The 15516-nt window shown below is 41.4% G+C and overlaps 1 protein-coding gene across 1 annotated transcript in view; it reads left to right on the forward strand.

Annotated features, from left to right (window-relative positions):
- ENTREP2 (endosomal transmembrane epsin interactor 2) overlaps positions 1–15516 on the forward strand; it is a 1128669-nt gene that overhangs the window by 184548 nt on the left and 928605 nt on the right. The window lies entirely within an intron of this gene.

Below are 15516 nucleotides of genomic sequence, written 5' to 3' on the forward strand. Positions count from 1 at the left end.
ATGGCACAAAAAGAATAAAAAATGTGAAAAACAAATAAATCAAACCATTTATCTTACAGAAGCAGTGTAATAAATAGTAGTATTTCGCTGCCACCCTAGGCAAGGAACGCATTGAATACTGCTGCTGAGGCCCAAAGGTCACATAGGAAGGATCGAAGGGTCACATGCAACCCTTGGGCTGCAGATTAGGCACCAAGGTGCCAAACGGTTTCTAATATTCAGTTAATTGTTTGCTACCTAAACATTAAATACATGGCAAAGAACTTCCAAGGCACTATGGGTTAGCTACAGAGATAGCACAGTAGATGCTTCCTTCCTGTTGCTTTATTTGATGACTGAAGCAGTCTCATTTATTTGTGTGTATAAATTTCAGCTTTAGCTACTTAAGTCTGTAAACAACAGGATTTTTTCAACAAAGAAGTCAAGGAGATAACAGGTGAAAAGGAGTTTAAATTGTCTCCTGTTGGCTGTATAGAAGACTACATAGGATTCATAAGCAACATTTTTAATATTTACCTGGCAAACAAACTCTTGCACTTTTTTTTGTCTTTTTGTTGTATTTAGGAGCATAATACATAATGAAAGAATACATATACAAGACTATTATACATAAGAAATTCTAGAGACTAGGGCAAATATGCATCTACACAGTGATATTACTCTCTTTTCTGCCCTTTACTGATCCTGAATGCCCATTGCAAGGGTTGACCAGCTTTACAGTATACAGGGAGTGCAGAATTATTAGGCAAATGAGTATTTTGACCACATCATCCTCTTTATGCACGTTGTCTTACTCCAAGCTGTATAGGCTCGAAAGCCTACTACCAATTAAGCATATTAGGTGATGTGCATCTCTGTAATGAGAAGGGGTGTGGTCTAATGACATTAACAGCCTATATCAGGTGTGCATAATTATTAGGAAACTTCTTTCCTTGGGCAAAATGGGTCAAAAGAAGGACTTGACAGGCTCAGAAAAGTCAAAAATAGTGAGATATCTTGCAGAGGGATGCAGCACTCTTAAAATTGCAAAGCTTCTGAAGCGTGATCATCGAACAATCAAGCATTTCATTCAAAATAGTCAACAGGGTCGCAAGAAGCGTGTCGAAAAACCAAGGCGCAAAATAACAGCCCATGAACTGAGAAAAGTTAAGCGTGCAGCTGCCAAGATGCCACTTGCCACCAGTTTGGCCATATTTCAGAGCTTCAACATCACTGGAGTGCCCAAAAGCACAAAAGTGCAATACTCAGAGACATGGCCAAGGTAAGAAAGGCTGAAAGACGACCACCACTGAACAAGACACACAAGCTGAAACGTCAAGACTGGGCAAAGAAATATCTCAAGACTGATTTTTCAAAGGTTTTATGAACTGATGAAAAGAGAGTGAGTCTTGATGGGCCAGATGGATGGGCCCGTGGCTGGATTGGTAAAGGGCAGAGAGCTCCAGTCCGACTCAGACGCCAGCAAGGTGGAGGTGGAATACTGGTTTGGGCTGGTATCATCAAAGATGAGCTTGTGGGGCCTTTTCGGGTTGAGGATGGAGTCAAGCTCAACTCCCAGTCCTACTGCCAGTTTCTGGAAGACACCTTCTTCAAGCAGTGGTACAGGAAGAAGTCTGCATCCTTCAAGAAAAACATGATTTTCATGCAGGACAATGCTCCATCACACGCGTCCAAGTACTCCACAGCGTGGCTGGCAAGAAAGGGTATAAAAGAAGAAAAGCTAATGACATGGCCTCCTTGTTCACCTGATCTGAACCCCATTGAGAACCTGTGGTCCATCATCAAATGTGAGATTTACAAGGAGGGAAAACAGTACACCTCTCTGAACAGTGTCTGGGAGGCTGTGGTTGCTGCTGCACGCAATGTTGATGGTGAACAGATCAAAACACTGACAGAATCCATGGATGGCAGGCTTTTGAGTGTCCTTGCAAAGAAAGGTGGCTATATTGGTCACTGATTTGTTTTTGTTTTGTTTTTGAATGTCAGAAATGTATATTTGTGAAAGTTGAGATGTTATATTGGTTTCACTGTTAAAAAGAAATAATTGAAATGGGTATACTGTATATTTGATTTTTGTTAAGTTGCCTAATAATTATGCACAGTAATAGTCACCTGCACACACAGATATCCCCCTAAAATAGCTAAAACTAAAAACAAACTAAAAACTACTTCCAAAAATAGTCAGCTTTGATATTAATGAGTTTTTTGGGTTCATTGAGAACATGGTTGTTGTTCAATAATAAAATTAATCCTCAAAAATACTCATTTGCCTAATAATTCTGCACTCCCTGTAAGATTTAGGCTACTCAATAGGTTTGGTAAAGTTTAAAGGCTATATTTCCATTCTGTTGCAGTAATATGACAGTAAATAACACGTCTAAGGAAGGGTTAAGAATAAAGAGATGTATTTGTTTGATATCGGCTCTCTATTTTATCTCATATAGAAAGCGATGAGGCTGAGCAAATGGTTTGGTGGACCATTAAGTTCTTGTACAAAACAAATAGTAAAATAACAGTTATGGGGTGTAATTGAGTGTGCTGTCACGGGAATACATAACGAGACAGATCTGTTATCAGAACATTTAAACTCTGTACTTACTAAAGCAGTCGTATTGAATTATATTTAACAGATGTATTTCTAGCTGCCTATGGGTATTCATTTTTTTGTACTTGAACTTGTATTATGGTTCGGTATACTGTTACTTGTCACTGCTTACTACAAGTGAAGCTACCCTATATCTGAGACTTAAAATTAGCAAATCATAAAACAAAAATGTGTTTGACGGATATCCCTAGGGCAAAGTTCAATTCAGATTTATCTTTAAAAATGTTTCTACTGCAAGCATCTGGATGTGTTATTAGATTATGAGCATCTTATTTGTTGGTTTGATTTTAGTGACCATTTACTTTGCAAATTCAGGGAAAAATAAAAGGGTGACTTAACTTACCTTCTTCTCAGCAGCATGTATTCTTTTTACCTCCCTTTGTAATCACTCTGTTCAGGTGCTGGGATTGGGGAAAAACCCTTATGTGGGCTCCAAATCAACTTGTTTAAGCTAACACAGGGCTATATACTTCTTCTCGACCCATGTGACAGCGCTGGGTCAATTATAAGGCACCATATATGGCAGAAGGGGAAAGAGTCACATGCTCACCCAAACCCAGAAGAGCCAGGTATTTCACTTTGCCTACAGTGGTGGAATAGGTCAGGTACAGGAGTGAGGAAAGGTGAGTAAATGCTGCTAGGGAGATGAAGCGTTAAGTGCCCCATTTATTTGCTTGCATAGGAAATAGAAAGAATCATGTGAAGTGGATATAAAGTTTGCTTTATGGCCAGTTCACACTGTCCACACACTAAACCTCAGACGAAAACTAAACCTCAAACCACAAACTAAACCTGACAGTAGGGGGCAATGTGATGTGCATATGAGAGAAAAGGAGTTTGATCCCTGATACCTGATTAGTAGGTGTGGCCAACGTCCCGGGGAAACATTTAGAAGAGTTTTTGGTGCCTCAGGTCAAAGGAATTGGGACTTTAAGGGCTCGGTAAAAATAGTATGTTTATTAAACATGTATTGGTTTGCGGTATGCAAAAATTATAATACAAACATAATAACACAATAGGTGCCAATGGGTTATAGACCCATGTGAAGAAGTGAAAAAATGGAACGAAAGGTGACAAAGTGAAAATGGTGACTTTTGGAACTCTGTCTTTTTGGGCTCAGGAGTGTGAGCTTGTTGAGAGAGAGTGTCTTGTCGAACTTCCGACGCGTTTCGGCATATTAGTATATTGCCTTTATCAAGGAAGCGGTGGAGAGTTCATCATATCTGGAAAATATATAGTAAGTATATATTGAAATATATGGTATAGCACTATTTGGGAAAATAGTGAATAGTAATAAAGTAAGCACATACATGTGACTAAGCGGTCGAATCCCAGGCTTTGGTATTCCCATTGCTTTTCCCAAATTGTTCACACAGGATTTATAGAGGAATGGCTGTCTGTAAAAATATGATTGAGGCAGTGATGATATTGCCAACTAAGTATGAGTACAAGAGGAGATATATGTTGATCAGACTTACATGACGTAAGGGATCACTAGATATATGTGAGGAGGAAGAGAGTCCTTCTCAATGACCTGAAAGTATAGCATATGGAATCAAGATATTGATTTAAAAATTTGTTTATTTTATTTAGAAAGCACTATGGTAATTAGTGCTCATCGCTTACAGTAAAGGTCTTGGTAGTGATCCAATTGTTGGTAAGGAGGCCTGTGAAGAGTGTGTTCTTGCTTTACATTAAGCCTGTATAGTGGAGTAGATTGTAGTTTGTGTTGGTACAGTTATAATGATTTTAGTATTGGTATGAAGAATTGTTGGGAACTTACATTGAAGGGAGTTCCGGATTCCAAACAGCAGGGGGAGCCCTGGTCATGGATCCTGGTAATTCCCTGGTAAGAAAGTTAGTGCTGGTCAGCCTTGGTAGAAGGCATTTTGGGCACTTGTGATGAAAGTACATCCAACAATGCAAAATAAAGCATTGGTTGGATGATGAACTTACAGCTAGTAGGGCTGGGTTGATGCAGTCTGAGTCCAAATGCAGCGTATCCTGGGGCGTCCGCACCGTTCCTCGGCTTGAGGGAAGTGGCGCCCTGTTGTAAATCCCCGGCTATTTATGCTCCTCGGCGCATGCGCATTGGCGCGGCCGTGCGTCATGACGCCGATCCCGGGATCGGGTCAGCGTGAGATGGTGATGGTTGCGCGCGCACTTCTCGGAGCTGATCCGGCCCAGGGCCGACGTGAGGTCATGATGCGTGCGCCGATGGGCTGCGCGCGCACCTTGCCTGTGACGTAGTGGGCATCAAGATGTTCCGTAGCCGCCGACATGGAGATAAGACATAGATCTAGGGGGATGCGATCCCCAAAGTCTTTGTCATTCCCCAGAGAAGGGAACTCTGGGGCTACCCGTGCCGGGTGGGTTTGGGAAGGCATGGAGGGAATATGACAGTCCTGGGTGATTGGACCCTACTACTAGAATGCTTAAATCAAATGAATCAGAATCAATTCAACATGTATTTCACTATATCATACAACCTAACAAAAATACCGTTCTTAGATACCTACATCTACAAAGACGATGCGGGCAATCTACTAACAACACTCTTCAGAAAACAAACAGCCGGCAACACAATACTTCATGGCAAGAGATTCCACCCTGAACCCCTCAAAAATTCAATATCTTACAGTCAGTTCCTCAGACTCAAGAGAAACTGTACCAAAACCTCGAAATTCCAGGAAGAAGCTAACGCCTTAACAAAAAGACTCATAAACAGAGGATACTCTAAGACATGCCTTAGAAAGGCATTTAACCGAGTCAACAAATTAGACAGACACGAGATTTTGTATAAACAGACCAAAAAAGACACAAAAACAGACGTACCCCCTACAAGAATCATTATGCGTTTCTCAAATGAACACAAGAAAATAAGGAACATAATACAAAAGAATTGGCCCATTCTCACTGAGGACCCTACACTCAAAGAATTGGTACCTGCACATCCTCTCATTACCTACAGAAAATCACGATCACTACATCAAACCCTAGTAAGGAGCGAAATGAAATCTCAAAGAGACCCATGCAAAATCGTGGGAACATTTCCATGTGGCTCTTGTGCCCAATGTCCAGTGATACGTAAATCCACACGTTTATTTCTCCCGAACGGTGAAACCTTTATCCCACGCCATTTTGCCAACTGCAAAACCAAGGGGGTAGTATATATTATGAATTGTGAATGTGGATCATTCTATATCGGGAAAACTCGTCAAGAATTTGGACTAAGAGTCAACAAACACATTCAAAGCATGACCATTGGTAATTTCCACCTTCCACTAGGCCGTCATATAACTCAACATCACAAATATAAGATGCCAAAAGTCTCCTTTTCCGTATTAGACCGCATCCACATTCCAGCCAGAGGAGGGGACTGGAACAAGTCCCTCCTACAAAAAGAGATGCGCTGGATAAAAAAACTCAAGGCAACAACACCTCCAGGATTAAACGAGAGTGAGAGTTACCGTCCTTTCCTAGAAGGCTTTTCTTCAGGAAAAACTGACTGACAATACATATCACCTGGCATTATAGCCAAAATCATAATCAACACTTCCAGGCCATTCAACCGACCAGACTTCAGACAGCTCTTTCCAACCAAATCCCTTTCAAAAACTCCCCCCCTATACCATATTTTCATTATGGGTATGACTTGTATGCTGTCATTTGGTACCACCCCTCCATGCCCACCGGTCACCCTATTAAAATGGACAGTTCCTCATTTTGTCCTTTAGAACTATTATTGCTGTTAATATTACTCATTATTTTCTATGCATAATTATTCCTTTTATTTATTCTGATTTACCATTTTTCATTTATATGTTATATATGCTTTATACTGTGACTAGGATAGGTCCAATCACCCAGGACTGTCATATTCCCTCCATGCCTTCCCAAACCCACCCGGCACGGGTAGCCCCAGAGTTCCCTTCTCTGGGGAATGACAAAGACTTTGGGGATCGCATCCCCCTAGATCTATGTCTTATCTCCGTGTCGGCGGCTACGGAACATCTTGATGCCCACTACGTCACAGGCAAGGTGCGCGCGCAGCCCATCGGCGCACGCATCATGACCTCACGTCGGCCCTGGGCCGGATCAGCTCAGAGAAGTGCGCTCGCAACTCCACCTGCGCGCGCATCACCATCTCACGCTGACCCGATCCCGGGATCGGCGTCATGACGCACGGCCGCGCCAATGCGCATGCGCCGAGGAGCATAAATAGCCGGGGATTTACAACAGGGCGCCACTTCCCTCCAGCCGAGGGACGGTGCGGACGCCCCAGGATACGCTGCATTTGGACTCAGACTGTATCAACCCAGCCCTACTAACTGTAAGTTCATCATCCAACCAATGCTTTATTTTGCATTGTTGGATGTACTTTCATCACAAGTGCCCAAAATGCCTTCTACCAAGGCTGACCAGCACTAACTTTCTTACCAGGGAATTACCAGGATCCATGACCAGGGCTCCCCCTGCTGTTTGGAATCCGGAACTCCCTTCAATGTAAGTTCCCAACAATTCTTAATACCAATACTAAAATCATTATAACTGTACCAACACAAACTACAATCTACTCCACTATACAGGCTTAATGTAAAGCAAGAACACACTCTTCACAGGCCTCCTTACCAACAATTGGATCACTACCAAGACCTTTACTGTAAGTGATGAGCACTAATTACCATAGTGCTTTCTAAATAAAATAAACAAATTTTTAAATCAATATCTTGATTCCATATGCTATACTTTCAGGTCATTGAGAAGGACTCTCTTCCTCCTCACATATATCTAGTGATCCCTTACGTCATGTAAGTCTGCTCAACATATATCTCCTCTTGTACTCATACTTAGTTGGCAATATCATCACTGCCTCAATCATATTTTTACAGACAGCCATTCCTCTATAAATCCTGTGTGAACAATTTGGGAAAAGCAATGGGAATACCAAAGCCTGGGATTCGACCGCTTAGTCACATGTATGTGCTTACTTTATTACTATTCACTATTTTCCCAAATAGTGCTATACCATATATTTCAATATATACTTACTATATATTTTCCAGATATGGTGAACTCTCCACCGCTTCCTTGATAAAGGCAATATACTAATATGCCGAAACGCGTCGGAAGTTCGACAAGACACTCTCTCTCAACAAGCTCACACTCCTGAGCCCAAAAAGACAGAGTTCCAAAAGTCACCATTTTCACTTTGTCACCTTTCGTTCCATTTTTTCACTTCTTCACATGGGTCTATAACCCATTGGCACCTATTGTGTTATTATGTTTGTATTATAATTTTTGCATACCGCAAACCAATACATGTTTAATAAACATACTATTTTTACCGAGCCCTTAAAGTCCCAATTCCTTTGACCTGAGGCACCAAAAACTCTTCTAAATGTGATGTGCATATTACTACATAAAACAGTTGCCTTTTTTTTTTTTTTTTTTTGCAACTTTGAAGTGCACAAAAGTGACACTTTACTCTTGTCACAGCAGTGTAATGCATTTTTCTGCTGTAGAGTGACATGTGGTGCATATCTGCATTTTTTTTTTTTTTTGCATCTCCCAACTGTTTTGCAGTGTGAATAGAGCAAATAGAAAACTATTGTTTTTTGTGTGTCCCAGCAGTGACTGGTATTCTTCCAGTGTGGAAAATCGCTGGTCACCACAATATATGTGATCAGGCACTTACAGTAGTGCCCCATTCCCATATGCTGCTCGCTACTCAATGTTTGCTATAAAAGGTCTGAAATATGTGCCTAGGATTGGATACTTCTTGTAAAAGGTGGGCAACTTCATCCTTGCCACTTATTCCTTCCAGCTGCAACTTGGGCTGTCATCTGTTCCAGTCAGTCTGGTGGATTTACTAAAAGCAAATAGACTGTTTAATGAAGGTGGCTGAAGCTCTGCTGACTCCCCCAATCGTGTGCAAGCAAAAATACAGTATTTTTCTCTTGCTTGTGATAGGGCATTCTTTGCAAACTGAATTTTTACCACATTCACTTTAAGTTCAAGTTAAGTAACTTCAAGTTAAATAGGAGGTCCAGGCTCCTTAATAACAAAATTAAAAGTCAGCAGCTACAAATACTGTAGCTGCTGACTTTTAATATTAGGACACTTACCTTTCCGAGGATACAGCGGTGTCTTCACCCCAGCTGATTTTTCAATCGACTCTCAGGTGCTGCCGCTGCCATTTCTTGTGAGGGAAGCCTTGCGCCTTCACAGCCGGTTTCCTACTGTGCATGCACAAAGCGTGCTGCACTTTGTGAATGGCCCGGCAGTGGGGAAAGAAGGAGAGGGGCTGAACTTCCGGATGACTTTGCCATGCCGAGATCAGCTGGAAGTGGAAAAACGAGGTACCCGCTCCCCCCCCCCAAAAGGTGCCAAATGTGACAGTGGAGGGGGGAGGAGGAAAATAAGCGGAGCTTCCCCTTTTGGGTGAAGCTCCGCTTTAAGGGAAAATGCCCTTTGAAATGGAAAAGCCTATTTGTATTTAGTAAATTAACTTCAGTATTTCTGTGTCCCACCGACTTTGTGGACCCAATCCTGGTTATCGCTAAGTATTTCAGTACTTTATTATGAACCTTAGGTAACCGTGAACTTGAAAAACTGCTGTTAATGACTTCCTGCTGACAATTCTGGTTACCTGGCTGCTTCTGGATTTAATATTTATGGCCATAATTCATTTTTTGTTTCATTCAGTCAGTGGGCTGAAAAAAAAGCAGATTCCTTCATCTACAAAAACGAGGATGGAAGAATCCCCCCAGCCTAGACATTGTAGGCTGACAGCTGACTCTCCAGCGATGGCCAGATGTGGATCAGAATTATGCCTTTTCAGCAGGGAATGGCAGAATTTTAATTTGTGTGTGGCCAGCTTTAGCTACTGACCCACAACAAGCATTCAACTAACAAAGTCACAGTAAAGTTAAATCTCCTGATGTATATGTGTTCTGGGTCAGGGACTCAGAAAGTACTGAAGACACTGCATCAGCATTGCATCCAAGGCCATAGCATTTTTAAAAGGAAAGGTCACCGATGTCAGACTTCATATTTCCTCAGCCCAGGATTGCTTTAAGTAATTGGGCATAGTTCTGATTTATGACAGTATTAAGAATAAACCATAATTGCTTGGTATTCGGAGCAACCCTTTGCAAAATGAAAATGGCCAGGGTGCATATCTATTTTAGTCATCTAGACAATAACTCAGTGTGTGATCTTTGACCCAGCTGACCTTAATGTGTCATAACCATTTTATGGCAGATTTGGATTATTGACTGGACTTTCACCGGCTGCCACTGACCCCATTCTGTACTTAATTCATATAGTATTCATATTGATGCTGTGTGCACATTACTTTGGTTAAATGGATTTTGCAATAAGATATTGAAGAACTTTTGTGCACTGAAACTATGCAGCTCTCAAGTACTTATTTATAGGAAGAAAAATCAGAATACACTGGGTGGCTTGTGTTTTAGCCGAGTAATGGAATAAATAACTGTCTTCTCAAATAGGGCAATCTTAAAGAAGAATTCCAGGTATGGATATTTTATACATAGTTACATTAGTCAGCATGGAGGATTATAACTATGTATACATACCATACCTGGCCAATGCTCTTAGAAGCTGGAAATCACTGAAGTAGACACTGCTACTTCAATAATCTCCACTTGCTTCCTTGTCCTGTGCCAAGAGGCTGCCCTGATGCATTTTGAAAACAGGAAGTCAGCCAACTGGCAAAGGCACCATTCAAAGAATGCTTTGCATTTTCTGAAGAAATGAAAAGAATTCTCTGATTGGAGGTGGAGAGCGTGCTGTCACTAGTACCTGCCTCTTTAGTTCCCAGGTATGGTATAAAATTAGTTACATTGGTACAAGCTGGACCAATGTAACTATGCATAAAATATCCATCCATAATTCCATCTCATATTGAAAATTTAGTTTTTAGTGATATCTAGGTTTTGGGCTCTTAAGCTGGCCATACACTTGTAGAACCCTTTAGTGTGTGCTAGTAGAAGAGAAGTGTAGGTAAAAGCATTTGGCCTGCTCTAGGATTAAAACCTGACTTACTGAATCTGGATCAGGGTTACTAGAGGCCAGGGCTGGATAACTCATCCTCTCAGCTCTCTGGTGCCTCCCCCTGGTATCTGGAATGTTGGAGAATATTCTAGAACAAGCGGGCAGAGGTGAAGAGGAGCTGCCATGAATATTTATGGGACCTCAGCTAATCCCCAGAAGTGGGCTGGCAGGGGGACTGAGAAAACTCCATAAAAATACATGGGCCCTGCCAGCAAGGGAGTCGTGTGGAAGAAGGAGATGGAGTGCTGAGGAGAGGCTGCCGTGGCTCTTGAAGGACCCCTGCTGGGGAGGGTTTTTACCATGGGCTTGAGGCTCGGGATAGCTGGACTGGAAGGATCCCACCAGGAAGCAGTTGGAGGAGAACCTTCAGGAGAGGCAGCGGGAGAGAGTAAGCAAGGACAGTGAGTATGGATCAGCACTGTGCAGGGACAAAACAAGAGGAGAGACTGTCAGCTTTAGCAGTGCTCTCTGAAAGCTGGGTTGTTCTTAAGTCTTCATCCTTGCCCTGGGAAAATCTTCATGAAGGTAAGCCAGTCAGGAAGGACAGGGGAAGTGTGCCAGTCAGGAAGGGCTGGGGAAGTGTGCCAGTTAGGAGGACTAGGGAAGTAAGCAGCTAGGTGGGTTGGTATCTTCTACAGCAGTAGAACTGGGCTCTGGGTCAGGAAGGCAGAAGGAGATGCTGTTTCACTCCATATTGTACTACATTATCCACAAAGTGACAGGATGTTCCCAACCTGTAATGGGCAGTTGCTGAATTAACACTAAAGACTATTAGTTCCCCTGGAGTGATCAGCAGGAGCTGCATATGTGAACAAGGTTTGTGCAGGTGGAAGGAAGGAGACAAATAGTACATAGTGAGGACGTTGTCCCCCTGTGTTAATAGTTCTGGGCCTTTTTCCAAGTTAAACACCCCATAACTCTTTTCCCCATCCAAGTTATCAACCCCTAAACAAAAACAAGCCAAGGGCTGTTTTCTGTGTTGGAATGCATGAAGGAAAAGCTGTGCACCTGGCCATGTAGCAGTGGGGGATCCTAACTTCTGCAGCTCATACGAGGGGTGTACTACACATTGATAGGTTTTTTTTTTGGTCAGTCTGTCTAACAGATTCCTCCATCAATGCTAAACAGTGTAAATGGAATAATCTCCCGCTGCTGCTATTGCATTCTGACAGCTTGTGCCTCTGGTTGTTGGCATACCTGAGCAGGGTCTTATATGACTTAATGCAAGTGCTGTTCAGCAGACAATTTATCACCAGACTTTTTCTGTTTTTCGAAGGATGTCTGGTGGAATAGTGCTGACTAACCACTGATTGAATTTCGGCTGGTTCATAAGAAATCAGGTAAAGTTCGCTCAGTGCATGGCCAGCTTTATTGTACCTCTAACTTCAGGTATTTGAATTTTGACCCTTGATCTGCTTTAGAATTACTGTGGCAGACATGAACTATATCCTAAACTGCCTATCTATTTTAAGAGGAGTGTTGCCTGACCATCAAGTTAAGCTTCAAGTCAAACACAATAGCATTTTTTTTGCAATGAAAGGAAGATGATTAGGGATATACAGCCCATGGGTCAAGTAAATGGAATCCTAGAAGACCCTACTGGACAAATAAAGTGTTAGGTGGATTTAGTCTTGTAACACTTTCATTAACTATTTAGGCAATCATATTCTAATTGTACATCTTTTCTTGCAAAATATTAAAGATTAATGTTTATTAATCAGATCTAGCTGATTAGAGGCTTAGTTCACAAAGCTATATTGATTGTTATTGTAAGCTCATAGGGGCCAAATGTATGAAAATAAAGATTGTTATGATATAAAGGATAACTTGTTTATAGCTTACTAAATTGATATTTAAGGCGAATCTTACATTTACATGCAAGGTCCACATATGTAGCTGTCTCCAACTCCTGTTCCCAAAAGACTGCATTGGGAATAAAGGAAAAAAATAAAAAAAAAAAACACAATAAAAGAAAAGGCATTAAAAATGCTCACCTTACTTCTGGATTCTGGCCGATTTCTGTCATGACATAACTGGACCGTACATATTTATAAATATCAATATATATACACACACTATATTACCAAAAGTATTGGGACGTCTGCCTTTACATGCACATGAACTTTAATGGCATCCCAGTCTTAGTCTGTAGGGTTCAATATTAGGTTGGCCTACCGTTTTGCAGCTATGACAGCTTCAGCTCTTTTGGGAAGGCTGTCCACAAGGATTAGGAGTGTGTCTATGGGAATTTTTGATTATTCTTCCAGAAGCGCATTTGTGAGGTCAGGTACTGATGTGGATGAGAAGGCCTGGCCCACAGTCTCCGCTCTAATTCATCCCAAAGGTGTTCTGTCGGGTTGAGGTCAGGACTCTGTTCAGGCCAGTCAGGTTCCTCCACCCCGAACTCGCTTATTCATGTCTTTATGAAACTTGCTTTGTGCACTGGTACAAATCATTTGGTGGAGGGGGGGGGGTTATGGTGTGAGGTTATTTTTCCAGTGTTTGGGCTTGGCTCCTGAGTTCCAGTGAAAGGAACTATTAAGGCGTCAGCATACCAAGACATTCGGACAATTTCATGCTCCTAACGTTGTGGGAAAAGTTTGGGATGGCCTCTTCCTGTTCCAACATAACTGCGCACCAGTACACAAAGCAAGGTACATTCAGACACAGATGAGCAAGTTTGGGGTGGAGGAACTTGACTGACCTGCACCTCAACCCGAAGAATTAGAGAGAAGACTGTGAGCCAGGCCTTCTTGTCCACTTCAGTGCCTGACCTCAGAAATGGGCTTCTGCAAGAATGGTCAAACATTCCCATAGACACGCTCCTAAACCTTGTGGACAGCCTTCCCAGAAGAGTTAAAGCTTTTATAGCTGCAAAGGGTGAGCCAACTCAATATTGAACCCTACAGACTAAGACTGGGATGCCATAAAACTTAATGTGTGTGTGTAAAGGCAGGCGTCCAAATACTTTTGTTAATATAGTGTATATACAAAGCAAAGCCATGGAGTAGGTAAGGAATAGATCCAGTCATGTTTTTATTGCTGTTGCTGTCCCCACTAGGTAATTTCCCCCCTCGTTATTTGTTATAAAATACCAACACTGAGACAGAAGGTGATGGGAAATCCAACGTTTTACAGTTGTCATCAGGACAAGAGATGAGGGAAAATCTTTCAACAGGTATGCCTTCCCTCTGATAGCTGTTTCAGTGAAAAGGTAATCTTACAAAAGGGACACAGAGTGCAAAAAAAATCCAATAGGAATTTTACCTTTTTTCCACTTTATTCAAAAAAGTTTTGGACATGTATACACTTTATACACTATGATCATGGAGAATAAATATTTATTTCCTATGGTAATCAGCTCCCTCTAGTGGCCAAAATGCCATATATTTTCCTGATTAACGCTACTTCTATGACTGAAAAACATCCGACCTAGAGAGAAAATAACATTTGGCATTCGCACAAAATACCGTATTTTCCGGCGTATAAGAAGACTGGGCGTATAAGACGACCCCCCTATTACATGATCTACCGGTAATACTTATACTTAGGTTACCTTGGAGATAATATACTCGGCGTATAAGATGACCTCCCATTTTTGGGGGATTTTTTTGAGGTTCAAAAGTAGTCTTATACGCCAGAAAATACAGTAAATGCACACGCAATTTCGCAGGATACAATTTTTTAAAAAAATAAATACATCCCTTTATGTTGTGTAGTGAGGTATTTGCCTTAAGATTTGCTTCAACTTTTATTAAACTGACCATGCTCAATGTTGATTGTAAACCAACAATGTTTTATTATTGTAACATCAGCACTATTAAGGGTTGCAATGACCCAGCGGTGTTCATTGTGGATTGGAGGAAATATTGTACATGGGAAAATGTACTTAAAGCCTTTATCGTTACCTTGTTGCCAAGGATCCCATTAATGAAGTGCCATTTAGAAATGTGATTAAGTGTGCATTTTTCTATCCAGGAAGGTTAGTGATTCCTTAATAAATTCCAATTGCTGAGGATTTACAATTCCAATAAAGATGCAGCTGCAGCCTGCACAAATGGGCACTGAAAAATTGATTTGAAAGAGAATTGGCTGGCATAGATGTTCTTGTGCCAATGTGTAGGAACGGGGGAGCTGCAAAATCTGTGTCACAATTCATGTATCACACACATTATTTTAGTTAATGTTTTCAACAATGAGGGAGAAATCATTAACAAATGATCTGAATGGCTTTGCATGCAGCAGTATAAAAACACTTAGCTAAACCAGCACATCAGTCTTTAAGTGGCAGATGGGTTGTCCAGGCAGCCAGTGATAAGTAATTATCTGAGTACACAGCTCCGGACAGAAGTCAGTTAATGAACATGGTGTATCTGGCTGGTTTTGCAGGAGCAGTGTCATTTTTTTCTGTTAAATTCTTTGAAATGTAAAATAATCGGAAGAGCTATAGTGAGAACCTGTAGTAATATCTGTGGCAGTTAGGTAGAGCTAGTTCGGCAGGTGTGATGATCTCTTTGCCGATATCCCTGGGAGAGTATAACTAAACACAATTTTTTTGTAGTTTTGGATGGAGTGGAGAGGGTTTAGAACACCTGTCAGTTTTTATTGCTGTCTTTGCCCCCCGATAGGGAGATTCACCCTCTCTATTTGTCCCGTTTGCCATTATCATTGAAAGTGAAAGTAAAATAAAATCCCAAATTTTGGGTTGTCCCTAGAAAAGTAATAGAGGAGAAGTCTTCCAATAGGGACAATAGTTCTGGTTACCTGTGGGCCCTCAAGAATTTCCCTTAATTTACAGGGATTTCCTTTCATTTCCTGTTCGACTATGG

Source organism: Pelophylax lessonae (assembly GCF_965119305.1).
Source record: "Pelophylax lessonae genome assembly, chromosome: 4".
Taxonomy (NCBI): domain Eukaryota; kingdom Metazoa; phylum Chordata; class Amphibia; order Anura; family Ranidae; genus Pelophylax; species Pelophylax lessonae.